Below are 25,756 nucleotides of genomic sequence, written 5' to 3' on the forward strand. Positions count from 1 at the left end.
GGATCTGCAAGAGGCTGCCAAACCGTCGAAGAACCGAGGAACGCATAAATTGTCTGCTTTGCTTGACTCAGTCTCCACGGGCCTCAAATTGCTACAAAACTTCCATTGATGGCACATGCGGAAGGCGGTTTGGTAGCTGGTGATGTCTTTGAAAGATGCTTCCCAACATCATCATTGCTACCTCTTTTTTATTAAGGTGCTTCCCAACATCATAATAATTTTTTTTATTTTTATTTTTATTATTTTTTTATTTTTATTTTTTATATATATAGTGATCTGCAACCCAACATCATCATTTTTTTTTTTTTTTTTTAGGTGGTGATCTGCAAGGCTGAGGCTGCCAAACCGACGAAGAACCCAGGAACGCATAAATTGGTGGTGTAGAAAGAGTGGTGTTGTGCAAAGATTGCAAAGGGATTTTGCTGTGTAATGCCTTTTGGTCATAGTCTTCCCTTGGTAGTGACGTTGCCGTGCCTCTTGCCGCTGCTTGGAGCTTGTTGCAGTGTGTCACTTTCACCGTGTGGGGTTATGCAAAAGACTGCAGCGAGTTTATGCTGTGTAGTGCCTTTTGATCATAATTTTCCTCGTTGGTGACGTTGTTGTGCCTCTTGCTGCTGCTTGCTACACCGTCATCGCTGCACACCTATTGCACTGTCTGTTGTCCTGCTGTTCAAGTTTTGTGGCTGTTTTTGCTTTGTTGCGGTCATGGTATTTTTCAAATGTTTTAAGAGCAACACCATCACCATTCTTGCGAAGGAAGGTGATTCGCAAGATAGGGGAACAACGCTAAAGATTTACACCCCACTGACTGGCCTTAAGGCGCTTGCTCTTCCTACAAAAGACAACTCCATGCATATTAAGTCGTGGTCTTCTGAAGTATCTTGGAAGGTGGCAGACTTTGTTCGATCAAATACGGAGAAGGAGGCGTGCACATTGGGGATTCTTATCTTGAACCCTTCGCACCATGCTCGTGACGATCATCCGGCTTCGTTTAAGCTTCTCGGAGATCACATTCGCAGCGGAGCTATGGCTTGGAATGATGTCTTGTCGACTACCGGAGAAGCTATTTTTGCTGAGTCTTATTGGGAGTGGCTTGAAGATGTCTTGGGCCGATCTAAACATGTGCTTACTAGCATGAGCCTTTACCATGCCGTGTACGCATCTTTGTTTAGCTATGATCTCCATCATTCTGTCCTTCATGCGTTCTTCGAGCATTGGTGTTCAGCAACTAACACGCTTCATACAGCTCAAGGAGAGATGTCAATTTCACTTTGGGATCTCCACAAGATAGGAGGATTGCCAATCCAAGGCAAGTTTTATGACGAGGTCGTTCCTAGTGTGGAGGAACTTTCTCTCTGCAACAACCGAGGATTGCCTGCAAGTTGTCGCTGTTTATTTTGGGCATATCACAAGCTTTCCCAAGATGCTCGAGGTGAATCAGGCGTGAAGATTTCTTCATGGATCCGCTTTTGGTATTGGGAGGACGCAAGGTACAAGAAGTCCTCGAAGAGAAGAAGTTGCAACAAAACCACTAAGCCAAAGGGAGACTCATATCCGTCTGGTGCCATTGGTTCAGCTAGGCGCCGTTCCCCTGCCGAGTTGAGAGCGTTTGAGGACCTTGGCATAGCACCAGAGCATGTGGAAGAATCTTACCTAGCCGCTTTCTTAGCTTGTTGGCTTTGTAAGTTTGTTTTTCCAATCGGCGACGTCAACTTTGTTCGTCCTGGGGTTTTCAAAGTTGCTAGCAAGATGGCTGCAGGTGAATCTTTCAGTCTTGCTATCCCGGTTTTGGCCAATATTTATAACGGCTTGAGTATTGTTTCGAACTCGACAAACACTGAAGATCGTGATGCGGTTCTTCCCTACCACTATGTGTATGGTTGGTTGGGTGAGTACTTCGGCACTCATTTTTTTTCTTCAACTCTAAACAAGTCAGGGCCTTTGATGACGAAGTATTCTGGCGTGCTTTCTTCGAAGAGCCTCGATGATTCCCAGGCGCAAGCACTGTTTAGAAGCTGCGAAGGCTTGAAGATGGACTATCTGGCGAGAGTTAGCTCAGTGCGGCGAGATATCATGGACAATTCGCATCTTCGCTTCTCAGACTTATCTTACCTTATAAGTCTTCGCTCAGGGTATGTTTCTTTGCGGCAAGAAGATCGATGCATTGTTCAACCGTATAGTCCCCACCGTTTCAGCAGGCAATTTGATTTTGTCCAACATGTGCCAGGCAAGCTGAAGGAAAAAAAGCCAATTAGACTTCTTGCAAGCCGTGTATATGCATTGGGAGTCTTGTACCCGTGCATGTACAAATGCTTCTATCACCCTGCCGGCCAAAGACGAGTTCAAGAGTAGTCCAGTAACCCGTGCTTACGTAAGTTGGTGGTCAAAGGTATATTATGAGAATTTGGGGATGGCAAGTGGTATCAATTCTTCTCATTCACACCTTAATGTATTGAAGGAGGGGTGCTCTGTGGTTCCTACACAACTGATATCTTTTGATTGCGCGAGTGCTGCTACTTTGCAAGATAGACCAGTGGTTTTAGCCCCTCAACGCCCACGCTTGTCTTCTCAACATCTGGATGTATCTGAAGAGGCTGGTGATGAAGTTGATTCGCACGAAGATGGACTTGTTTTGCAGCAGGGTCAACAAGTTTTAAACAAGCGACGTCTTGAAGGTGCTCAGGCCGATAGCGATGTCAATTTTCGTCACAAGAAGAAAGAAGTGTTTAGGCTCCCTCAACTCGATGGCAGTGTGTTGTTTGAGAAAGACGTATGCATCTTCTTCTCTCTTATGACTTCTTCTGCTTTCATTGTTCTAGCTTTTGTTTCTAACAGCTTTCTTTGTTTTCTTTAGGTTGGGCCTTCTTGTTCTTTTGACTTGGTAACCACAGGTATTTATTCTTATGCGGAGATGCTATTTGGGGGTGACCTACCTACAGGCGAGGAGATTGGGGATCCACCTGGTACAGGGCTTATCCCCAGTTTGTCAAGTTTCCCAAGTTTGCCGTGTGTAGGTGGAGGCATGCAAGATCCCGTCATGCATTCTATACCTTTGCCAGCTAGCTCTGAGATCTCTCTGAAAGGGCCAAACCTCAGTGGTACTGAGCAGCTTATTCATCGCATCAATCTTCGTGCGGCAATGGATATCAAGAGCCATATTGAGGGGAGGATTTCGAAATGCCCGTCGGAGGACCTTGCGTTGCTTAAGGAGGACTTGTCGAAACTTATTTCTGCAATTGACAATCTTAACATTGATTCTTCATCCTTAAAGATCAAAATTGCTGAAATTATGGCCGCCTCAACTGAGTATTCTTCCTTGCGTGTTATTTCCTTGAAGAAGTTGAGTCCAGATGTTAGAGCTCACCAACTTGCTGCAATAGACTTGTCACTAACCCAGGCCCGGTCTTCTCAGCAAGCTGCTTCGGGAGATTATCAATCTACAGAGACTTCTTTAGCTTCCGTCCGGGTACGTCTAGATATGTTGATGCAAGAACAAGAACAGCTGGGCATCGAGGCATCAAAACTTGAAAGTGTTCTCGGGGAGCAGGGAGCTACACTTTCTCAATGCCAAGAGGAGATTTCACGCCTAGAACAAGAGAAAGACATGGCTATGGAGTTGCCCATCCTGTCTCTCACCGAGGTAGAGACTTTGAAGGCTTTGGAAGGCTTGCTTGAAGACCGCCTCCTTAGTGTTAGGGACATAGTTTTCGAGTAGTGTCTTCTGCCCTTTTTTCTTTTGTAATCAGACTTTTTCCTTTAAAGAAATAAAATGTTTGCATTCTTGAATTTGCTCTTTATTCTTCAAAGTGTTTTTTTTTTTTTTTTTTTTTTTTTGATGTGACTGTACTTGAAGTTTTGAAGTTTCAAGTTGCCTACGTACTCTTCCAAAGAAGAGATCAAGTCATAACGTAGTTCAAATGAGTGATGGTTTTGATGATGATTTTGCCGTACACAGTTTATGCTCTTGCGGGCCAGGAGCGTGGTGCATTTGCTTTAGGGGTAGTAGCGCTTCAAAAATCTGCCGTTGATGGGGCCGATCTTCAACCCGTCTTCTGCCATGATTAAGTAGGCGTCATTGGTGTAGATCTCTTGTATCACGTAGGGTCTATCCCACTTTGATGTGAACTTGCCTTTTGTCTTATGAGTTGTAATGATAGGCCTACGCAATGCCAGCACGAGATCTCCGGCTTGGAAAGACCTTGGGCGGATTTTCTTGTTGAATGCCTTGGATAACCGTGCTTGGTAGCATTTTAAGTGTTGTTGAGCTTCGAGCCTTCTCTCATCCAGCGCTTCCAACTCCTGAAGGCGCAACTTTGCATTTTCTTCATCAGTCAAGCCTTCTTGTATAGCCATCCTTAGTGAGGGGATTTGACTTTCGAGCGGTAGAACAGCTTCTACGCCATATACGAGAGAATAAGGTGTAGCTCGGGTAGGAGTCCTATGTGTAGTCCTATATGCCCAAAGTGCTTCACTTATTCTTTCATGCCAGTCTCTCTTTGTTCGGCCGATTACCTTTTTCAGGAGGTTGCACAGCGTCTTGTTGAATGCTTCTGCGAGGCCGTTGGCCGGAGCATGATACATGGAAGACTTATGCTGCTTGAACTTGTATTTGTCGCAAAGCTCGTCCACGAGTCGGTTGGAGAACTGCTTTCTGTTGTCAGTGATAATGTAGCGAGGCACCCCATATCGGTGGATAATATGCTCCTTGATGAAACGAACAACAGTTTCCTTTTTTACTTCCCTTAAAGGTATGGCTTCAGCCCACTTGGAGAAGTAATCTGTTGCAGCTAGGATGTAAGCTTCCCCTGCAGATGACTTTGGCGTAATTGGTCCTACAACGTCCAATCCCCATGCGTCGAACGGCCATGAAGCAACTGTAGGGTGTAATGGTTCGGGCGGTTGATGTATGAAGTTGGCGTGGAATTGGCAGGCTTGGCACCTTTTGGCGTGTTCCAGGCAGTCCTTCACCATGCTCGGCCAGTAGTAACCCATTCTTTTAAGCCGAAAATGTAGCTTTGGTCCAGACTGATGTGCCCCACACACACCTGAATGTGCTTCTTCCATGGCTTGATTAACTTCTTCCTCACCTAGGCATCTCAGGAGCACTCCTTTAAAAGAGCGTCGGTAGAGTGTTCCTTTGTTGTAAAGGAAGCGAGGTGCTCGTCGACGTATTTCGGAACGGTGTTTAAGATCATCTGGAAGCTTTCCGTGCTCTAAGTAGTCGATCAGCGGCTGTCTCCACTCTTCAGCATCGACTGGAAGTACTGAGATGACATTTGTATCATCTAGTGACATTTCATTAACGAGCGGAATCACCCACCTTTGGCAAACTGGCACGTCTGCAACTTCTTCTTTTCCTAGTGTCATACTCGAGGCTAGATTGGCGAGAGCGTCTGCCATTTGATTTTCCTTTCTTGGCACATGTTCTAGTGTCACAGCTTCGAACTTTTGTAGCAGTTGGGTCGCTAGCCGGAAGTATGGGACGAGATCATCTTTTCTCACCTCATATTCAGTTAAGAGTTGATTGATTATGAGCTTGGAATCGCCATACACCTCAAGAGCTGTGATTTCCATGTTGATCACCATTTGGAGCCCGATTATCAATGCTTGGTACTCAGCAACATTGTTGGAGCATAGCTCCTTCAGTTGGAAGGAGTAAGGTAGTATTTGCCTTTGTGGCGTCATGAATACTACTCCTGCCCCCGTTCCGTCTGCTCGTGCGGATCCATCGAAGAACAACGTCCATGTTGGGAAAATATCGATGTAGAACACCTCTTCGTCAGGCAAGTCGTCTGAGATTTTCCAATCAGCCGGGATTGGATGATCGGCAAGGAAGTCTGCTAGCGCTTGTCCCTTGACGGCTTTAGCTGAGACGTAGATGATCTCATATTGATTAAGAAGCAAAGCCCATTTAGCGAGTCGCCCCGTTAAGACTGGCTTAGACATAACGTATTTGACAGGGTCGGCTTTAGCAACCAAGTGGATGGTGTAAGCATGCATGTAATGTCTGAGTTTCTGAATGACAAACACCAAAGGGAGGCACATCTTTTCTATTGGGGAATAGTTCAACTCAGCGCCGGTGAGAGTCCAACTGAGGTAGTAAAGTGCTCCTTCTTTTTGGGATTCATTCTCTTGCGCCAAGAGTGCTCCGATTGAATTTTCCTGAGCAGCAATATACAATATGAGTGGTTTTCCGGGCACAGGTGCCCCCAGGACAAGTGGACTTGACAAATATTTCTTTATGCTTTCAAAAGCATTATGGCATGCTTTGTCCCATACGAATGGGACATCTTTCTTCATAAGGCGACTGAACGGTTGACAACGCCCTGCGAGGTTGGAGATGAAGCGTCTAATGAAGGCTAGCCGTCCTTGTAGACTTTTCAGCTCATGCAGGTTTCTTGGCTCGGGCATGCTTTGAATGGCCTTGATCTTTGATTGGTCTACTTCAATACCACGGTGCTTGACGATGAAGCCGAGGAATTTTCCAGAGGTGACGCCAAACGCACACTTTAACGGGTTCATCTTGAGGTTGTATTTTCGCAGCCTTTCAAACACTATTCGCAGATCTTTCAAGTGGTCTGATCTTTTCTTCGTCTTAACCACCACATCATCTACATAACATTCTACGTTCTTGTGTAGCATGTCATTGAAGATTTTCTGCATTGCGCGTTGATACGTAGCTCCAGCTTTCTTCAGACCAAAGGGCATCACCTTGTAGCAATAGATACCTTTTGGAGTACGAAAGGCTGTTAGCTCCTCGTCTTCGAGGGCCATGCGAATTTGATTGTACCCAGAAGAGCCATCCATGAATGATAATGCCTCATGGCCAGTGGTTGCATCCACCATGATTTCAATGATTGGCAAGGGGAAGTCGTCCTTTGGGCAAGCATCGTTGAGGTCCCGGAAGTCTACGCAAACACGTATTTGTCCTGATTTCTTAAGGACAATGACGATGTTGGAGATCCACTTGAGGTATTGCACTTCTCGAATAAAGCCAGCTTCGATTAGCTTGTCGATCTCGATCTCGACCTCGATTTGTGGGATAAGCTCAGATCGATAGCGTCTTTGAGTTTGCTTTATCGGTCGTGTTCCAGGCCTGACCGCAAGATGATGAATAGCGATGATAGGGTCCAGGCCGGGCATTTCTTTGTAGGTCCAGGCAAAGACGTCTTTGTACTCTAACAACAGCTGATAATACTCCTCTATCTCATCTGTACTTAATAATGCACTTACGAAGATAGGCTTTGGTTCCTTGCTTGTACCTAAGTTGAGTTCCTTGAGATCAACGACCGTGGCTTGCCCCCCATCTTCGAGCTGTAGTGGTGCAGCAGTGACATCTTCCTCGGGGATTTCGTCTTCTTTACCTTCTTGAACCGTGATGTGGAAAACATCTTGGATCTCCTTTTCAGTGCTGTCTTCTCGAGCTTGTTGGCATAAGGATTGTCTGGTATGGATGATAGTACGTCTTCTTACTTTCAGTGGTCCCTTTGTGTCGACCTCTAGGATTGCTTGGCGCTTCATCCTTGAAGGAATCAAGCTTCGAACGTCGTCTTTTTCTCCTAACCCATCGAGCTTTTCTTCCTTTGGTGTTGTTTTCCTCTTTCCAAAAGGCTTCTCATTATCTTCAAATTTTTCTGAAGCTGATCGTCGCAGAGGAGAGATAACTGTGTTGCTTTGTTTCTTAAGCTTTAACAACCTTTCAAAAGCAGAGCTTTGGGATGTTGGCGCGTTAAGCCTCTTGAAGGCAGAGGTTCGGTCTTGGCCACCAATGCGATTAAGCACTGAAGTTCTGGAGCTTGAATGGCTCATCCTATCGAAGACCAACGTCCGAGGGGAGGGTTTAGGCTCTTCTTGATCTTGTTCAATGCTCACACTGATGTGTTGAGCGCTAGTGTTTTTCGCTTTGTTTGAAATCATCACAGGTGCATTTGGTGTGAAACCAAGTCCGGCTTTGTTGTTGTCAACTCCGTAACCATGCTCCTTCAACTTCTTTTGAGTTTTGGTGAGGTTACGTTCTTTGTCATTGACAGTGTTTGAAACCTTCTTTCCAGCCACCGAAGAAGAAGCGAAGTCGTACCCGGCCTTTGACATGAGTTTGTAGGCGTTAGGGTCGAAACCTTCCTCGGTCCTTTTGGTTGGAAGAAAGCTTGATTCCACCTTCTTTGGTAGAGCTTTTATGAAGCCTTGTGGTAGTCTTGCGACCTTAGCATCCCCTAGCTGTGTCAAAGGCAAAACTGCATTTGTCTTGAGCAACTTCACATTATCCGCGTGCCACTGTGTGTCGGCTTTTCTTGTTCCAGTTTCGAATGGAGATTCACCATTCTTTCTTCTTGACATCGGGATATATCGGAATATGGGTGCGTTCAGTCCCTCTGACGGCATCCTACTCCCTTTAGTTGTTGCAGGTTTAGCAAACTCGTCATCGTCTTTGCTTGAAGATGGCACAGTCTGCTCTTTTTGCTTTTTAGGCATGACTTGCCACTCCTGCTTTTTAGGTGCTGCTTTGCCCGTGGATTTGATATCTTCCGGAAGGGCTTCGGGTACCACGTCTTCATCCATGTAGAACTTGGCGTCTGCAAAGTGTGATTCGGCTTCGGTGAATGGCTTGGTATCACCTTGGATCACCTTCACTCCTTCTCGGTAAAATTTTAGGCATTGGTGAAGGGTGGATGGCACTACCCCATTTGCGTGGATCCAAGGTCTTCCTAAGAGCAAGCTGTAGGAAGTTCTTGCATCAATCACGTGGAATATCGTGCTTGATTTGAGCTCACCAATGGTCATCTCTACTCGGATCATGCCCATCGCCCTTTGTCCTCCTTGGTTAAAACCCTGGATCAGCAGACGGCTCAGGGATAATTCATTCACCTTGATGCCGATTATGGTCATTGTTGATTTTGGCATGATGTTTATGGCCGACCCACCATCCACAAGCATGCGGTTGACTTTGTATTCCCTTACGTACCCTGAGACGAAGAGAGGACGGTTGTGAGGCTTTGATCCCAGCAGTAGGTCTTCGTCAGTGAAGTTAATTGTGTCATGGGTGGCACATTCATGTGGCTGAAGCTTCAAGCCTTCATCGTTACTTTCTCGCACTTCGTGATCGCCGGGACCTGCCAAGACTGCTGCTAGTGCTCTTCGTATCTTTTTTGGCAATGGTAGCGCTTCCTCAATGCTAAAGTGTGTTGGCAGACCTTCTTCAGGTGTGAGGGTCTTTTCTACCTCAGTGGCGATAGCTTTGCCTTTTGAGGGCTCTTCTATTTCTACTTCAACCATGTGACAGGCCACGGTAGTGCACTGTTGGAAAAAGTCATTCGGGAAGTTCTCACGCAAGGAAACGGGAATGCGTGGCTCCTGCTCCATAAGTTCCCTAGCATATGTTGTTTTATTATGCTTTATGTTTCTTTTAGGCTTTGCATTGTTGCGGCCGTGGTGATTTCTTCTTTGTTCCATATTTGGCTGTATGACTCGTGGTCTTGGTTTCCTTGTCTTTTTGTAGGTTACCAATATCCATCCTTCTTCATTATCAGCATGTGCATCTTGGTCGCTTCTTTCCAGTGATGGTTGTGTAGGGGGTGCCGTGCAACTTGAGCATTCACGGGAACGGTCAGGTGTCGTTTGGAGAGGCACAGGATTAAACGATCCAAACGCAATTGTAGTGGTATGCGTTGCGGCCGTTTCCTCAAGATCGAGCTCAATTTGCCCTTGTTGTGCTAGCTTCATGATGAGTTCTTTAAGAACGAAGCACTTGCCAACAGGATGACTCACAATACGATGGTACTTGCAGTACCTAGGATCGTTTGTGCGATTCATTTCTTCAGGACGCTTGCATTCGGGTAGCTCAATCACCTTTTTTTTCCAGCAAGTCATCTAACATGGCAGCCATGTCAGAGTCAGGAAAAGGGTACGTTTTCTGTTCCAACTTTCTCAAGGTGCTCTTGTATCTGTCTTGGGTGCGAGGAGGCTCACTTGTCTTTATCTCCTTCGCTTTCTTCTTGGAGGAGATCTTGATGGGCGCTGAGGAGGTCTTGATGGGGGTAGTGTTGACGGTGAAAGCTTCCTTAGCGGGCTTCTTCCCGGTCTTGTCTACATTTGGGGCAAATACTTTATCCTTATTGAAGTTAGTAATCGGCTCATTTTTCCCGTGATTAGCGATACTCAGCTCCATGTCGTGGGAACGAGTTGCTAGTTCTTCGAATGTTCTTGGTTTTATGCCTTGGAGGATGTAATGTAACCCCCAGTGCATGCCTTGAACACATATCTCAATGGCAGAGGTTTCAGAAAGCCGATCTTTGCAATCCAGACTTAAGGAGCGCCATCTATTTATGTAGTCGACGACAGGTTCATCTCTCCACTGTTTCGTACTGGTCAGCTCTAGCATGCTTACAGTACGACGAGTGCTGTAGAAACGGTTGAGGAATTCCCTTTCTAGCTGGTCCCAACTGTTGATAGACTCAGGTTCGAGGTCAGTGTACCAGTCAAAAGCGTTACTTTTCAGCGAACGCACGAACTATTTGACGAGGTAGTCTCCCTCTGTCCCAGCATTGTTGCAAGTTTCAAAGAAATGGGCGACATGTTGCTTCGGGTTGCCTTTTCCATCGAACTGCATGAATTTTGGGGGCTGATAACCCCTTGGCATCTTCAAAGCATCAATCTTCTTGGAGTAAGGCTTTGAGTACAGTACGGAGTCATGCGAGCTTCCTTCGTACTGTGTCTTGATAGTGCTTGCAATCATCTCATGTAGTTGCTGGATAGAGAGAGATCCCATGGACGCCGTTGCTTGGTCTAGTTTCAGCTTCTCTTCAACTTTCTCTGCTGGAGGCTCCTCTTCTTCGTTGACTTCTTTCTTTACTAGGCCAACATTTGGGTCGACTTTCACGTTGGGCTGCGCATCTAGTTGGTTGACGAGTGCGGCAATCTGCAAGTCCTTCTCTTCCACAGTCCGTGTGAGCTTTGCAATTGCTTCATTCATCTGAGCTAGCTGCTCCTCGATTGAAGTTGCTCCGGTGGTCATGACTTGCATGGTTGTACTGCCGCTCGAATCAGCATCTGAGAGTAGGGACTCTGAGTATTTCCTCGGGCTCTCCCCTTTTGATGCCCTTAGCGAGGCTAGGGTGATCACAGGCTCGTACCTCAGGTGCTCTTGTTCCTTTGACAGAGTTAATGCAAGGGCGGAAGCTGCGGCAAAAAGATCTCTTGCCTTACTTCAGGTTATGATGCCCGAAATATCACCACTTGCGACGATGATGTTCTTGTTCTTTGCTTTGATTGCAGGAACAACTTGATCCTTTCTTGATGCCATTTGCGTTTTTCGATGATTTGAGGATAGAGATGAGAGGTAGAGATTGTCCCACTGGGCGTGCCAAATTTGTAAACACGAAAAATTCCTGAAACAAGAGACAAGAATACGTGTACAAAATATATATTTTGTATTAATGATTTTGGAGTTACAATCTCTTTGTAATTTGGTCATCTGATTCTATCTTCGTAGGGTGTGGGTTTGTGGATGAGTTGTTGATCCAAAGGGCCGTCGGGGCTTGATCTAAGGATGAACAGTTGATGAATGGATCTTCAAGGGGCGTTGGGCTTGATCTTGAAGAATGGGTGTATGAGTTTGTTGAGGTTGTTGATCCAAAGGGCCGTTGGGGCTTGATCTTAGGATGAACGGATGATGAATGATGAACACTTTCTTCAAGGGGCCGTCGGGGCTTGATCTTGAGTTGGTGGGAGTTCTTCAAGGGCTGTTGGTGCTTGATCTTGAAGGAGGATTTGACGAAGAACGAAGAGTGCTTTCTTGATCCTTCGGGATTTGCTTGAGAGCTTTAGAGTTTCAATGCTTCAAGGTTTTGGTGTGATATCAATTTCCCTTCCTTTCTTCCTTCCTTCTTTTCTTTTCCTAAAATGAATGTCTTGGCCTCCTATTTATAGAATTCCAAAACTTGATTTTTGGATTTAAATAATCATATGAAATAAATCATTTCTGCCAGGTATTGACACGTGTCCTATTTGATGACTTTTCCAATTTATTTCGATTTTTCGTTGAGTCACAAGCTACATGTAAAATTTATGTGATACGTGAGCGTTGAAATTTTAATTATTGGTCACCATTCATTTCACCGAAATTTTGATGTCTACAAAACTAAAAAACCAAAAAAACCCACCTACACCCAGATCTTCCCTATCGATCGTTCCCCCCCAGCTGGGATTAAGAACTTGAAGAAGAAGAAGAAGAAAAAGGTTCAGGGAGAGAGAAAGAGGGAGTCTCGACCCTCTGCGTCACCTGCGATCGCAACATCCATTTCGCCAACCCTCTTAGCAGACGCCATGAGCAAGTCCCGTTCACGCTCTTTTACGACTCGGTGAACTCAGCTATCGATTTCATCCTTGCTATCAAATTCACTGTCAACTTCCTTGATGACCGTTACTTCTTCGACGTTGATGGAGATATCGAGGCGATGAGGGAGACATCGAGCGGTCACGCTCCCAGATTTAAGAATGAGGAGATCGAGAATCGACAGGAGAGAGAGAGAGAGTCCCAACCCTCTGCGTCACCTGCGATCGCGAGAGTGGAGTGGTGAAGGAAGGTTTGGGTTGAGGGGGACACGAGTCGACGAGAAGATCTGGGTGTGGGTGGGAGGGTGGGCATGGGGGGATTCGGGGAAGACGATCTGGGTTTTGCTTTTTTTTTTTTTTTTTTTTTTTTTAACTTTTTTTTTAAATAATTATTTTTTGAATTTTTAATTTCTACGTGGATCCTTTAATGACATGTGGCGTCTAGTCATTGTCCACATAGGCGCCACATCATTAGTTAACGGCAGAGTTAACAGTTTGACTAATGAATGTATGAGACTTTCCCAAAATTAACAATTTAGATATGACTCTGGGACGAAAAAAATTTCATGTACCAAATGTTGAAAACCACGAAACTTGAGGGTAGTAAACTGATATTTGACCTAATTTTAAATAAAAGTTTATATCACAAATGATCTCTGAAATTGACTCACTCTATACGAATGGTCCCTAAAATTGAAAATCGATCAATGAAGCCTCTAAAAATAGGTGTCGCAAATCAATGTAGTCATTCCGTCATAATTATGTCAAAATTTTATGTTATGTGATGAAGTGACAAATAAATGAATCTCACAAGTCCTTTTTAATCACAAATGATCCTTGAAATTGAGAATCGATCAATGTAGTCCTAAAATAGATATCCCCAATCATTGTGGTCCTAAAATAGATGTCTTAAATCTGGTTCTTTAGTTCTAATTATATATATATATATAATTTGTTATGTGCTGATGTGACACATAAATGGACCCACAAGTCTAACTAAAATAAAAATTAATTAGAAATAGGTCTAATAATTTAATAATTAATTAAAAAATATTGTCAACCTAAAAACTCAGACCTGCAATCACGTCTAATCCCAATCCATACTCCTATACCTTCATCTATGGTAACCTTCGCCGTCTCTTCTCTGAGAAAAAAAATCTCAAGACACTCATTGTTACACCCTTCATCGAATTAGACCAGGATCGATACCAAATTTGGTGACGACTTTTGTGACTCCACCATCAATATTTGGGCAATCGACAGTCTTATAACCTTAATATTTGAAAGCTTATTAGGTGCTTCCTCGCCAATCTTGGTGATGCGAACACAGTCGAGCTCTGCCTTGAGATAATCTCAGTGTGTAGAAGTGTGTTTTGACAACTTTTTTTAATTAATTATTAAACCACATTAGCACATAACATAATTTTTTTACAGAAGTGTGACAGAATGACCACATTGATTTGCGATACCTATTTTCAGGGACTATTTGATCAATTTTCAATTTCAATGACCTTCTTGATCATGTGGGTCAATTTCAGGGACCATTGTGATAAAAACTCTTACATTTTGTGGGCCCTATTTATGTGTAACATCAGCACATAATAGAATTTTTTTACAGCATTATGATGAAACATTGATTTGTGACATCTATTTTTAGGGACTACATTGATTGATTTTCAATTTCAAAGACCATCTTGGTTCAATTCCAATGACCATTTGTGATATAAACACTAGCATAAATCATTGCTTATTGTTACATTTCTTGATCATTTGACCAAATTTAAAAAATGTATACTCTTATCAAAAGAAATTAGTAAAAATTGAAAAGTAAATACACACACACATGGGTTTTGAACTCGAGACCTTCTTATTAATTTTATACAACAAAAATTGCTAGTTCTAGTTAAACTTCTTTAGTATTTAACTAAATTGTATATATTTACACTATTATGAAAACATACATAAATATACCACCCTCATAATTTTGGTGCTCCTAATATCTTTTTTTTTTTTAAGGGAGACATATGGTTGCCCAACTCGCATTGGGCCTGGGCCGGCTCTAATACACTCTGCACTCTCAATTGAGTGTTAAGCAAAAATAAGTCATACAAAAAATGTAACATACAATTTACTTGATCCAATTTCACCCTCTTTCATTTTTTCAAATATGGTTTTATTAATTTTGAGTTTGATCCATTCTAGACGATGCGTTATTGCGTTTATTAATTACACCCCTTCTTTTTAGAATAGAATATGCTTTGCTTCTAAGATTATAAAAATGAATTTTGGAGATCGATATGTTTGTTTGGTTTTGCGGTTGCACCTAGGTGGAGCCCTAGATTGCTTACATACCATTTTTAAGGGATTAAACAACTCGTAGTTCATCATTTTCAATGAGTGAATGACCTGCTGAAAAAGAAAGATTTGGTTACGCAATTGCATCTAGAATATGATAATAGACTGACTACGCATCCTTGGCAGAATCAAATCGGCATCATTCTAGATTTTTCGATGAGTGAATGACTGAAAGAAAGATTTTGTATTTTGGTGAATTTGGTTGTATGGACTAAGGATTTGATTTGGATTTGGTTGAGGTGAACCAAGGATTTGGTTTGGACTTGTTTTTGGTTTTGTGAATATGCACCTAGATTGAATCTCTAAATTACCTACACCCTCGATGAGTTCGAACCTGATGTAGTTTGGGATGTTTTAGTGCAACTATGTGCCATTTGAAATGTGAAACGGCTTTGCACTATTTGGAATTTGAAACGATTTTGTGCCATTGTGACCAATTTGGTAATTTTAAAAGAAATTTGATTAATTTGATGTAGATAACATCTAATAATAAAATACTAAAATAATAATAATAATAATAATAATCTAAACTACATATTAATAAAACACTCATTCTCAACCAAATTATATGAAATTATCAGTTTAACCTTTTAATTAAAACTAAACATGAATAAATAATATGGGCAGAAATGTTACTTCACACAACTAAATTTTGCTATTTTTTTTTTCAAAACTTCACCTACGTGTAATCCTAACATCTATGATATTATTAAGAGAACCCTCCTTGTCAACTTTTTCCATTTTTTTTCAATTTTACCCTCACTTTTGATACACACTATTGACAAAAAGGAGGGCAAAATACATAGTCATGTACCTTTTGACAAAATGACAATCATATCCCTATTTTTCCTATTTTACCCATTTTTTTAGAAATTGACAATCATATACCTACTTTTTCAATTTTACCCTCACTTTTGATACACAATATTTACATAAGGAGGACAAAACAGTAATTATGTAATATTAAAAAAAACACTTATTAAGAGAAATTGTTCACACACAGAATATATGCTCTCTGCTATTATCTTTAATTAAAACTTAAAAAAAGAAAAAAAATCACACCCCCGCATTCTCTATCACTCTCTTCGTCCCTCATTCTACTTCGAAAATAAAAAAAATAAAAAATTTCGCACATACTTTATATGTGCCTATATGCTAGTAATAATAATAAGAACAACGACCACAACTAATGATGACTAATCGTGACTAATGCTTGAAAGCTACGTGAGGGGCTAAGGTTTTGGCAATTGGCATTGGATGCTCTTTTTCATTCCCATCCCATCCCCTTCGCTTGTTGTCCACTTGCTCCCCATGGGCTGCTTTCGGTGACCAGCAGAAGCAAAGAAAATAAGAAACTTTAACGAAAAATTTCGAGTATTGTTCATTTTAACTGAAAATCACTTTTTTATACTGAAAAATTAATCTTGATACTATTTACTTCACCCTTTATTTTATCTTTATCATTAAAATTCAAAATTTTTAAACTTTTTCTATTAGTTTTTCTAAGAAAATAAGGGCAGGCTTTTGTTTTGCCTATTCTGTTTGAATGCCACCTGAGTGGCTTTAGGATTTATGGTAGCTGCGCTCATGGTGAACGACAGCGAGTACTGCTGCTGACATCGCCATTTGGTTGCTTCTTCATCATCATACACGTTATCCTTTTATTGGGTCAATTAAAAACGTTATCATCATACACGTTATCTTTTCTCCCATCATGACTTGCTATCTTTTCTCCCTTTTATTATAATTATAATAAAAGACTTTTGATTCTTTGACAAGTCCAATGTTCAAATTTATGAGAATTTAAAAATGAGACCCCTATAAATTAAGGGAGTGTGATATTCATACATCATATTTTATTTCTCACATATTTTTTTAATTTTCGACCTTCAGATCATATGAATTGAAGAAGATCAACGGACAAAAATTATTAAGGGATGTATGAAAAGTAAAATGGAGTGTGTGGATATAGCACACCTCTAAATTAAATATAGTACGACCAACTTGTCTATCTTTAAAAGCAAACAGTTTGAGATGGCTTTTTCTCTGAGTTACCATTTGGTACGCAGACGAGACATGACAAAACAGAATGGGACAGGACAGAACCTCTGTTCCGTGTTATGTTTGGTATAGGCAGGACGAAGTATGACGGTTGTTCCGTTCTGCATTTGGTATGCATTGGACGGAATGAAACCAAAAGATTGAATGACTGCGGAGCCACAGCCAGAGGTGTAGAGATTGCGGGCTTTCACCGACATTGTAAGTGTTCATCACGCTCAGCAACTCTTCGACACTTGCAAAAAATAGAAAAACCCAAATCCCAAATTAGACAAATAAGAAATCTTTCAGATTTATTTCGAACAAATTGTTGGGAAAAACCATGTGGGTACCTCTCAAATCAACAATTTGGCGATGAGGGACAAAGCTTCAGTTCTGAAAAGAGAGTGGGTTACCAAGTAGTTGTTGTCGCAGAGGTATCGGTCGACGATGAAGGCAATTTGGATGGGAGTGACCATTCCCTTCCCCAAATTCTCAAATTTCTTGCCTTTGGATGGCTTCCCCATTTCTAAATATTGAGAGATGTCGTGGAGAACTAGGGCTTGGATGGAAGTGAGGAGGAAGAAGAAAGAGACGGAGAAGTTGAGATCTGAGGAAAGAGACAATGGGAGAGGGGCATTTTTGTCTTAAAATGTTATAATTTTGTGTTCCACAAATGTGGAACGAGTCGTTCCAGGAGGTGAGGCTGAACGAAAATTCATCCAAAACTCGTCCTGTGGAACAACACATTCCACCCGTTTTAGGCATACCAAATGTGAGATGGAACGCCTCATCCCACTCCGTTCCGTCCCGTCCCACATACCAAACGGTAGGACGTGAACCCGAAAGTAAACCTAATAATCTTTTAATAACGTGTTAAAGTAAACCTAGGAGAGGGGCATTTTTGTCTTAAAATATATAATTTTGTGTTCCACGAATATGGAACAAGTCGTTCCAGGGGGTGAGGCTGAACGAAAATTCACCAAAAACTCGTCCCGTGGAACAACGCATTCCATCCGTTTTAGGCACACCAAATGTGAGACGGAACACCTCGTCCCACTCTGTTTCGTCCCGTCCCATGTACCAAACGGTAGAACGTGAACCTGAAAGTAAACCTGATAATCTTTTAATAACGTGTTAAACTAAACCTGATAATCTTTTAATACGACACAAAAATAATAAATTTTAGATTAATATGATCATTAATTGAGCTATTATTATATCATATGTTAAGAACATGTTAATAATATATCCTTAACAGGTTTACATGTAGGTAATTCATTTCGACCCATTAAGAAAAATATATTGTGATGATGTTAAAATTAAACTACTAAAAAACTTACTATAAAATACGATAATTATAATACATATTGGATTAAAAATGTATTATATTGTATTACAATATATAAGTTAAAAAAATTTAATTAATTATTTTTATTATGAGAGTTTATTTGATCATTACTGGGATAAATTGGACATGACTTGTTATCCAAAATTCAAACCAACTAGTGTAGTATTAGTATAAGCAAAAAGACAGATTTGTTATAGATATTATATTAAAGTGTGATTGTGTAAATTATAAATTAGATTTTATACTAGTTATTCTTTTCTATTAGGATTGTATTTCTTGGAGTAGAAGGATTTTTCCCTCCATTACTATAAATAAAGGCAGTACATAGGGGGAAAAACACATCTTTACTACAACCTTACAAACACATTTATCTCTTTGCTATTGATGTTGCACCCCTTTCTCCCTTGTCAAATTAAATGAGCCACAACATGTTATCAACACGCTCCTATTACTGCACTTAGGAATCTGACGGGGAATTTTCTGCATCAAACCAATTCATCATTATCATTACGCAATTAGGTTCTTCCAAAACATCAGTTTTTATTTCAATATTTTTACAGCCCTAAATGCATGACCTAACTTTACATTTTACAAATTCTAGATTCAACATAAGTTGTATATGCATTATATTCATAATTGATGAATTATGTGAATTACTATTGCCATGAATTGCATCAAATATTTGTTCATGCATGGAATTATACCTTGATTATGCAGGATTATAATATGTAATTAAGAAAAAAAATAGGGTTTTTCATGAAATCTTAGCGAGCCTTTGGTTTCGAGCCGTAATGCACTGGAGCACAACCCCGAGCTACGTTTGAGAAGATGATGTTGTTTTAGCTTCAAACCCACAAACCCAGCGTTGCATGCAGTCAACCACGGCCTCACTGCCGTTTTTCATAGGAAACCTTGACCTGCCGTCGTGTTTTGGGACCAACTATCGTCGGTGACGATAGGTTTTTCAAAAAATCAGATGAATTTCGTTGAATTTTCGAAGGCTTATTTGAATCCTTATGATTTCTAAGACCCCTAACGTTGAAACCTTGTTTTTCGTCCAAAACTTACGGTTTTAGTTGAACCTCGTGCATCGCCGTGCCATAATCGACCGAGGGAAGGCCGTCTGAAGCGGCATTGGAGAATTTGTTTTGGTTCGATACCCGCACCCAGGGCCGCTAGGTGTCCTAGGTTTTTAACACGAACCCAAGTGGACCTCGGACCCTCTAGCCGACAGCGCATAACACCTTTTTTGGGTTTGCTGCTTGTTTATGCTACCTCAGCCCAATTTAGCAGCCCTCTGAGCTGAGATGAATCCCTGGCCCGCAAACGACATCAGCCCAATAGGGCTTTGATATCCCCATGCACCACATAGCAGTGGATCCCAGCCATCGTGCTGAGGTGCTCTCCCTGCACTGCATCACATCGGATCTCAGCCTATTATGCTGGTGCATCCGTATCCGCGTAACATAGAAGTTCACCTCTGTTGGGCCTCTGTGTTTGGGCCTGCAATTGTAACCCACTTTTTGTGTAGTCTGGGCCTGTGCCTATCCCAGCCCAGATTTGGGCCTAAACTTCATATCACAAAATTACTCAGCCCACCAGTGGGCTTTCGTCCATTGTTTTGGACCCCGTGTTTTAGACGCCTATTTTTTAGGCACTATTGGGTTTATAATTTTTTGCCTAACCTTTTAATCTTGGCCCGAAGTCCAAATAATTAATTCAATTATAATCACAGGCCTCGAAGACCTATTTGCTTATTTCAATCTATATATTTGTGTTTGCCTGCAGGAATCTATGAACTTGAAGTTCATAATTCTTTCGAAACCCAAAGTTTTTTCAGAGTAGGCCTTGTTTGAATAACCGAAGTTTTTTTTTCAAAACATCACCCATGAAAACCCGAAGTTTTTAATGTAAATTTAAACCAATAAATGTCTATTAGAACCCGAATATTTTAACCCTATGTGAATGGATTGATTTGTCTCCATTATGCCAACCACATTCTCGTCCATCTATTTTGTAACAGGGACATGTCGAATTTGAACAAACTTAACTTCATTGCTTTAGAGGTATCCAGAAGAAACTATCCCAAGTGGGTCCAAGACATGAAGCTCTACCTCACTGCAAAGAATTTGCGCCCATTCATTGAAGCTGAGACAGATAACCCGGTTGGCAAAACTGAGAAAGTCACTGCCATGATCTTCATCCGAATACATAGTCATGATGCACTGCAAATCAAGTACCTTGTTGAGGAAGATCCACAAGCACTTTGGGTCGTTTTGGCCGATTGTTTCGATCACCAAAGGGACATCTTCTTGCTTAAAGTAAGATACACTGGTAGCATCTGAGCTTCCAAGACTTTAACTCTGTGAATAAATTCAATTATGAAGTTTGTTGAATTTGATCACTTGTCAAGTTCTGTAATGAGGACTTGATTGAAGAGGATCTCTTGGAGAAAATCTATTCAACATTCTCTATGACCAATATTGTCCTACAATAACAATATAGAGCTAAGTCTAGTTGAGCTTCTGAAAGACTCGCCCCTATGAAAAACAAGAAGGTGCATTCTATTGCTAAGGTGGTGCCTAGGCCTGCCTCTCATTCTACTGATGTGTTTGATTTGCCTACTGAAAAAGAAGAAACTGCTTCCATTGGCAGTTGTGAGAAATTCACTGAGTTTGCTTTAGAAGAGTTACTTGAGAATTGTATATTGCTGAAGGCTGGCCTGCTTGAAGACCTTGATGCTCGTGCCAAATTTGTTAACAAAGTTGGGTAGATAGTTCGCTCATATTCTTTGTCGAAACGTCTTACTAGCTTGAGAAGGGTTTATTTGCTCACTACTATGCATAAAACTTTGATCCTAGCTGCTGAGTCCACGTGTCTTAATCAGGAAGCTACTAGGGCTAGAAGTGGGCAAACAGGTATAGGAACCGTAGGTCGGGGCGGGTAATCAAGGTTCGAGACGGGTACGGGCTGGCTCCTAATTTTTAAAAAGAGAAATAGGGTGGGGCGGGGCTTTGAAATTTAAGGTTCGGGCTGGTTCTTAAAGTATAGAAAAACGAGTACCCGACCCGGCTCGTCTCGTTTGTAAATGCAATGGACGAACGAGATTGAAGAGTAAGCTACCATTTAATCTAAACCATTAGTTTTAGCCTAGGTTCTTTCTCAGTCTCTCTTTCATCTCGAGCCCTCGACTATGTTATTGGACACTAGACCTCGAACTCGATTATCTCTCCCTGTCAAGCGTGCATTATCCCTTCCCATCCGTCACTCTCTGTTAGTTATCTCCTACACCACTCCGACATCACCGCCGTCATGAGCCATCACTCTCCGTTAGTCATCTCCTCCGTCAGTCCAACTTTCGTATTCCTTTTGAAGCTATCGCAGCTTTGTCTCTGGTGGAATTGGTAATTTCTCCTACTTATTTCATCTAGATTTTGATCAGATTGTTCATTTATCTATGAAGCAATGTGGTTTTGATCAGATTGTTCATTCATTTGGGTTTTGATCATATTGTTCATTTATTTATAATTTATAAATTACAGGGCTTTGATCAGATTGTTCATTTATTCATTTAGGTTTTGATCAGATTGTTCATTCAACCGGGTTTGTGGTTGTCTATGTGCTTCTGTATATCTAATGGGTTTTTATCATATTGTTCATTTATTTATAATTTATTAGTTATATATTTGTTGGCTAATGGGTTCATGTTCAACTTTATTTTGGGTAATGGTTTCTTCTTGATCTAAGCTGGTTGATTTTTGTCCATGACCATTGTCCTTTATCTTTTAAGTGCACTTTCAATATCTGCTAACCACGATGCAATAGTTTATGTCTTATTCCATTTTCGCACAATTATTCACACTACACCTTTTTCAGATGTTTTTCCTACAATGAAATTATCTTGTTATGTATTTTTTTCCCCAGTTTATTGAGTCATATTGTGTGATCTGTGTTCAAACTGTGCAATCTGTGTAGATGTTGTATTTTTTCCGTCAATCTGTGCTGCTGTGCAATTGTTGTAAAAAAATCAATTATACATAGAAGATTGTAACTTGAAATCTACGACAAGGTTTGAATGTGGATATCATATATATTACCATGTTTTGCTTTCAACTCAGAGATTTTCAGAGCAATTACTGAGATTTCTGCTGCTATTTAGTCCTTGTCGATAACCCAATTAATTGACAAAAAAATTGTGTTTTTTTTTTTTTGCCAAAAAAAGAAGACCCGTGTACCCAGACCAAATCAGCACGTATTAAACGGTTTGAGTTCGGTCCAGTTCCTATTTTAAAATCTGTTGTACCTGTCCTGGACTGGCCCATTTCTTTTAAACTTTGGTACGGTCCGATTCCTTCAAAATTGGACCCGGCCCAGCCCGTGCCCAACCCTAACTAGGGTTGCTAAGGGGGTCAAGGTGGCAAGGGTAGCTTAAGTTCATTCGACTGCCTAAAATATTGAAAAGTTTGAGTTTGAGCTTACCAATTTGAGAGGATCCAATGTCTATGTCCCCACTTTTGTGCAGCTGGAAGCAATTCGCCAAAAAGTTGATGACTTGAAGGTTAGGCTCGTTATGTCTTAAGGGCTGCTAGAGGCTGCACATAAATATTTTGCCCTCAACCTACTAAAAATCCATGACCTTGAAAGTGTAAACTCTGAACTTCGATCTTCTAGCTTTGCCAAAGACCAGGAACTTGTCTCCATGTATAACAAAGTAACTCATCTCTAGAAGGTTGCCAGTAAGCTTGAGTCCAAGGAAGTGGAGTTGCAAGGTGCCCTGTTTGGTAATGAGAACTTGAAAAGGGAGCTGGTTGAACTGCAAAGTGCCCATATTGGTCTTGTTAAAGAGAATGAGTAACTGAGGAGTGAGAAGGTTGGTGATTAAATTGCACTTGCTCTAGTAATGCAATCTAAACACTTGATTTCTCTTGCACACTGCTTGAGTCTAAAATCACTCAATAACTTGACCGTCGAAGAGCCATTGGCCGGCTCCCCTACCCTGGCTTTAGGCTTGCTCATAGTTGTTTACTATTTTGTACATTGCTTGAGTTTGTGCACAACTACCATTCATGACGACGCGCGAATTTGGTTCCAACACCAACTTCCAGATGAATTTTGACACATGACCAGTTGGAGACAAAAGCTAAAACGCCCAAGACATCCAAGCCTTTAAGTATATATTTAAGAGGTTTTGGGAAGTTAGGCCATCTCCAATCGAAGAAGGGCCAGATGGGTTGCTTTAGGCCTATAGCCCTCTAAGAAATTATATTTTAATGAACAGTGTCATACCATATTTCATACCATCTCCAATTGAGGGGGCCAAAGGGCCATAGCCCAAACATAGCCCTTTGACCAAAAAACCATCTCCAACCGAGGGAGCCAAAGGGCCATAGGCTAAATATGAAACTTAAACAACATTAAAAAAAAAAAAAAAACTTAAATGCCCACTCCATGCTTCTTTTAGCCCAAATATGTGCAGCAAGATCCTGTTGTAGGTAATTTATTTGTGGCACGTGAACGTAAACAACAAGATCGTTTTGGCCCAAAAATGTGCAATAGGATCCCCAGTTGGAATGCGAAGAGGATCCAAAGTTGGAATCCATTGCAAACTTCAATTGAAAGAAATTGAATTGAAATAAAATGAAAAATTGAAATAGAATGAAGAATTGAAATAAAATTAAGAATTGAAATAGAATAGAATGTGAAGAATTGAAATAAATTATGGAATTGTGAAAATTGAAATAGAATGAAGAATTAAACTGAAGAATTGAAATAGATTAGAATGTGAAGAATAGTATGGAATTGTGAAAATTATGTGAGAAATGGTGTAGGAGTGACTTAGGTATTTATAGGAAACAAAATTAGATTTTTTTTTAATTTTTAAATTGTCCCAAAAAACAAAATCAAATCCAACAGCTACCTGGCGTCAGCATGACATCAGCCAAAAACTTGTTAAAAGCTTTGATAAATAAGTTAACATTAGAATCAAACAAAAAATTAAAATCATGGCTCAAAAGATTGTTTCATATCAACCAACCAAGAAAAGGGTTAGTTTTTATAAGGTGTTTTTGTTTTTTGGTTCAAAAATACAGATGAAGTATGTTGACCCAGCAAGTTCGAACCTATGACTTGTAGGAACATCAAAACGTCAAGGACCAATAAGCTACATGTTGTTTTGAGACTAGCAGATAACGAATGTAAATCATTTCAGGATGGGCTGGTGCCCACCTTGGCCTCCATGTGGCTCTGCCATTGGGCATGTTCGCTGACACCTGGAGAGATGGTGAGAGTTATAACATGTAGTGTCAGAGCATAGTTAAAATTAAAGTCTAAAACTAAATTAACTAAGAGTGAGAGTGCGCAGCGCAGGAATAAACCCTTGTTACAATGCATGCTGTGTCAAAGCATAGTTACCATTGCAGTAGAAAAGAGAATATTCTCATACTGGGTAGGATGGATATTATACAACTAATAGGAGGTAGAATTCCTACATTTTTGTACCCGAATATCAGAACCACCAATGATCCCTCATCGTCACAAAATCCAACTACTAAGTCCTAGAGAGGTGCAAAACAAAAAGTTTGAATGGGCAAAAATAAGGGTTTTTAAAACCCTTGCTTTTCGTAACATATAACCCCTCGCTATCAAACCCTTATAGTTTGTAAAGTGGGTTAAACTCTGTTTACTACCCTCATGTTTCGTGGTTTTCAACATTTAGTACATCAAGTTTTTTTCATCCCAGAGTCATTCCTAAAGTGTTAATTTTGGGACAGTCTCATACATCCGTTAGTCAAACTGTTAATTCTCCCGTTAAGTGATGACGTGGCGCTCAGGTGGACAATGACTGGGCACCACGTGTCATTAAAAATATTAAAATAATTAATTAAATAAAAGTTTTAAAAAAAAAACCCATCACTCCCCCCCCCCCAGGCGGTCCCCAACGCAGAACAAGAACAAGAATAAGAACCTAGAAGAAGAAGGAAAAAAACAAAAAACCCAGTCCCGCCCCCAACCCAGAAGAACCCATAAGAAGAAGAAGAAGAAGAAGGAAAAAAACAAAAACCCAGTTCGTCATTTCCACATTAATGGAGATCTACCACAAAACCAGTCCAAAAATCATCTCAAACTCAAACTCCTCATCTCAAAGTATTTTCGAAATTCACCCACACTGAAAATCCCAAAAATACGGAGTTCATGGTCTGGGTTCGGGTTCGCGATCGTGGGGCAGGGGGTGGAACAAACTGGGTTTAGGCTGCTGTTTTTTTTTTTTTTTTTTTTTTTGTTGTTGTTGTTGTTCTTCTTCTTCTTTTGCGTTGCAGATTCGATTTTTTTTTCCTTCTTCTTATGACTCTGGGATGAAAAAAACTTGATATACTAAATGTTGAAAACCACGAAATATGAGGGTAGTCAACAGAGTTTAACCCTTGTAAAATCATACAAGTAAATATGAAAACCCAGTAATAGTATAAAAGTGAATATGCTAAGAATATGGGTAAATCACAAATATCTCATCAATTGTAACATAATATGCTCATTAATGATAAGCACACACACACAAGTAATATGCTCATTAATGATATGCACACACACAAGTTCATGGAGAAAGAGCTACATGGAACAAGTTGTGTGTAATAAATCTACGCTCAAGTACTACATACACGTGAAGCTGGTGCTAAGTGCGTCACA

General features: G+C 40.9%; 1 protein-coding gene across 1 annotated transcript in view; it reads right to left on the reverse strand.

Annotated features, from left to right (window-relative positions):
• LOC103934687 overlaps nt 1-25,756 on the reverse strand; it is an 84,394-nt gene that overhangs the window by 27,480 nt on the left and 31,158 nt on the right. The window lies entirely within an intron of this gene.

This window comes from the organism of the source record quoted next, unplaced genomic scaffold (genome assembly GCF_019419815.1).
Source record: "Pyrus x bretschneideri cultivar Hongxiangsu unplaced genomic scaffold, Pyrus_bretschneideri_v1 Contig16, whole genome shotgun sequence".
Lineage (NCBI taxonomy): Eukaryota > Viridiplantae > Streptophyta > Magnoliopsida > Rosales > Rosaceae > Pyrus > Pyrus x bretschneideri.